Here is a 3,742-nt window from a genome sequence, read left to right on the forward strand (position 1 = left end):
TGTGAGGCTGGTCTAGGGATGGAGGACTTGGCAGGTCCTCCTAGTCTGTCAGGCCTGGGCAGCACTGTCCTGTCTCAGGACTCAGAAAGTCCAGTCCTGGGATGGGACGGTGCTGCCCAGGGTGGGTGGCCAGGGCCTGAGAGCAGTCCCCCAGGGAGTGACCACATCACTCAGCCGGGGTCCAGAGGGACTGGACTGAGACCTGCCCAGTGCACTGAGGGTGCACCTGGAGTCCACTCCACCTGACGTCCCCGCAACCCTCACAGAGCCTGACCTCCCAGCATGCACCTGCTTCTCCCTGCACCCCAGCTGTCCACCCTGCCTGTTCCCTGACTTCCTTCATTCTGTCCAGTAGGAGGGGCTGGTCTCGGGGGACAGCCTGTGTGCACATTTGGTGGCAAGTAGGAGTGACACACCATCCCTGGGAGTCACCATGGTTCCTGCCATACCCAACCCCAGAACTCTGTCCCTGAGGTGGTTTTACCAAACCCCAAACCCAAAACTGTGGTTGTGGCTCATGGGTCAGAACCCACTAGTGCCAGGACACTATTGGGAGGCTGGGACCTGACCAAAGCCCATGGTGTCTGTGGCCTGAGGGCAGCGTGTCTTGGGGCCATAAGGCCAGGCCAACAATGTCCATTGTGTCATAGGGGCTCAGCCCCAGTGTTTGTACTTCCCTGGCTACTTCTGGTTCAGTCCCATCAGGGCTCTGGAGCCCAAGACCCAGCATCCAAGGTCCCCTCCAGGAATCCTGGTGGCTCAGCTTACTTTATTGTGTTTCATCTGACAACAAAAATATCAGATTGGATGCACAGAAAAATGACTCAAAGTGCTTAATGACTAGAAGAAATCTAGGAGCAGCAAGAAGGTAATGTGGAGAGGGCGGGACCTCCACGACTGGTGTCTGCAGAGGCAGGGGTACAGGCACCCAGTGCCGTGGCCTGGCACCACCTGCCTCTCCGAGGGTGAGTGGCACACTGTCCTTACCCAGAGGACAGCAGACCTGGTCACCAGGTTTTGGCCTGTCCCTCCAAGCATCACGTTGCTGGAAGAGAATCTCATGCCCGAGCTTTCACCATCCCTAGCCCAGGGGTTAGGGGTTGTCTCTTGGTGATCTAAATGAAAAAAATAGGTCCAGATCCGAGCTCCCAAAGCTGAGCACTCATCCACTGTTTGAATCGTGGGAGGGGAGTCCCGGTCCTCAGCTGCTCCTCAAGGGAGTCCCCTTTCAGGTGTGGAGCTGGGCATGGTCACTCCTGCTGGATGTCTAGAAGGTGGAAACCAAGGACCTAGAGAAATAGCAGGTACAGCCTTTCCACGCTCATGCAGAGCAAGACAAACAGGCCAGGCTGTGTCAGGAGCCCAGGTCTCCAGCTGGAGGGACTGTCAACCCTGCAGTGGGAGCAGGGGCCCGTCGCACATCCTAGGCACAGATGGTAACATAGGCACCACAGGTAAGCTTGGCTTGGTACCCCTCCCTGGCTTTAGAAAGAAGCCAAACAAGGAGCTTTCTGCAGAATGAAACCTCCTTTCCTTCCAGAAGCACTGCTGACTGGTGGTTGTCATTGTGGCAGTGAGCCTTTTGTTCATTCTGAGGTTGGGCTGGTTTCTCCTTTTGGCCCTGCCCTACAGATCATAAAGGAGAACAGCAAGAGGTCCCCAGCAAACATCCACAGATGGCCCTGGAGATAAGTCACCTTCTGAGAAACATGTCATGTTCTGGGAGGGCTAAGGTATCAAGTAAGGCTTATGGGGTTGGAGGATCCCAGGGCTGGTGGGGCAATCCCGAGCCATGGGGGCTTCCTATGGGAATTGGGAGGTCCCAAGGCAAAGACAGGGGTTCCACAGGAGGAGTCACAGAGCCACCAAGGGCTCTCCTGGCTCAGGGAGCTGTCAACACCATGTACTGAACACCTGCTGGGCTCCAAGCTCTGGTCCAGGCTAGGCATGTGGGTTCCAGAGGGAGCTCAGAGTGGGAGGCAGAGAGAAGTGTGATCAGAGGGCACACATTTCTGGGTGCAATGTTGTCCTGAGATTTTGGCTGGTAAGTGCTTCCAGGGTTTCATATGTGTTATGGAGCTGCTTCCTCTCCCCAGCCTCACCCTGCAGGAATCCAGTGAATATATTTCCACCATCTTGGAGCTTAGTGCCCTCATAGTGTAACAGCACCAGCAGATCTTCCTGTGCATGGACTTCCTGTACTACCCATTCCTGAGGGGTGATGCTTCTACAGGGCCTGTGACTTGGTGCACAACTTTAGACACCATCATCCTGGAGCAGCAATGCACCCTCACTAGCCAGGGTGTTGATGACTTCCTCAAGGTCAAGACCACGTTCAAGATTTCGGACTTTATTGATGCACTTGTGATGAGCAAGGTGGGCGTCTCCGGGATCTTAATTGAGGAGATAGAATGCAGCTTGAGATCAAGTGTCTGATCAAAGAGCTTGAACTTGATCTGGAGGGCTTTGGCGAGCCATGGAAGGTGCTGGATAAGGGAGGCACAGTGAGATAAGTTTTAGAGATGACTGTAGAAGGCTGCCTGGAAGGAGTGAACAAGAGCCAGGAGACCAGGGAGGGAGCTTGTGGGGCAGGTCTGGAGATGGCAAGGGAAGGATCCTGCTTGGATGAACGGTCTCCAGAGACTGTCTCAGGTTACACTCAGGTGCCCTGAGAGCTAGTGTGTTCAGAGATCTTGTCTCCAGGATGAAAATGGGAAGGAGTTGTCAGATGAGGACATGTAAATGGAAGCTGGCATATTCGTGAGGGCCGGTGGTCCCGGTGTGGGGCTACTATGAGAACAGGGGTCTCTCCATCCAGCGACATGGTGGATGGACCCTACATCACTCCATTCTGCCCTTTCTTTCCCTCCTCCCGTTCTACCAAGGGCCTCACTGCATTGCCGCTGTCCATCCTGTGGTGCTGAAGCAACCAAGAGACCCAAGCCTGCATGGCTGCCTGTTAGGATATGACAGCACAGCCAGTGGCCTCTACTTGATCCTGTACAACCTCACAAGACACCCAGACACCAGGAGTGCTGCCAGCACGTGTTGCAAGAGTCCTGAGGAGCCACAGTCCTGAAGACATTGAATGGTGGGTGCAGAGCCTCATGGCCTGTTCCCCAGCCCCTCTCATTGGCTCTGCTCCAGGTGGTGAAGGGGGAAAATGTTTTTGTCAATTCTTCCATGATTGCCTAACAGGAAAAGGAGCAGAGCCCAGAAGCAGGGCCTGGTATGCAGCCTGCCTAGCAAGGGAGAATTTGTAGGCTTTGTGGACAGAAAGGTCTGGGAGTCCATATCTATCACCCACTAACTTTCTATGAGACATTAGTAAAATCAGTTTTCTTTTCTGAACTACATTTCTGCCACCTGTAAATTGAGGGGAATTTCTTCTACCTCACAAATCTGCTTGGGAAATGCCTCACAGTGAATGCAGAGCAGGTGCCACCCAGCAGGCATTTGGTGTCCAGACCACTCCTCTTCCCCCTTGATTTTGTGCCTAAATTTGCATTTTGTTCCCAAGACCTCCACTACCCTTTATTTTGCTCTTCCCTCTGATTCCCACCTTATCATCTATCCCATGGATTCACCAGGATATAAGTGGGTAACAGTCATGTATGCATGTATGTGGATGTACATATGCCCTGTGTTGTGTCGGAGTGTGGGGTGTGTGTGTGTGTGTGTGTGTGTGTGTTGGAGTCACTGAGTGACTGAAACAGTCCACACCAGCCTGTGTTCCTGCTCA

General features: G+C 53.7%; 1 long non-coding RNA gene across 1 annotated transcript; it reads left to right on the forward strand.

The window, feature by feature from the left end:
• Positions 1-262: 262 nt before the first annotated feature.
• On the forward strand, positions 263-3,094 carry LOC134759684 (uncharacterized). Its single transcript, XR_010136244.1, has 3 exons — positions 263-1,733; positions 2,097-2,376; positions 2,886-3,094. It is a non-coding gene; the product is annotated as an uncharacterized LOC134759684 (long non-coding RNA).
• The last annotated feature ends 648 nt before the right edge of the window (positions 3,095-3,742 follow it).

Source organism: Pongo abelii, chromosome 12 (assembly GCF_028885655.2).
Source record: "Pongo abelii isolate AG06213 chromosome 12, NHGRI_mPonAbe1-v2.0_pri, whole genome shotgun sequence".
Lineage (NCBI taxonomy): Eukaryota > Metazoa > Chordata > Mammalia > Primates > Hominidae > Pongo > Pongo abelii.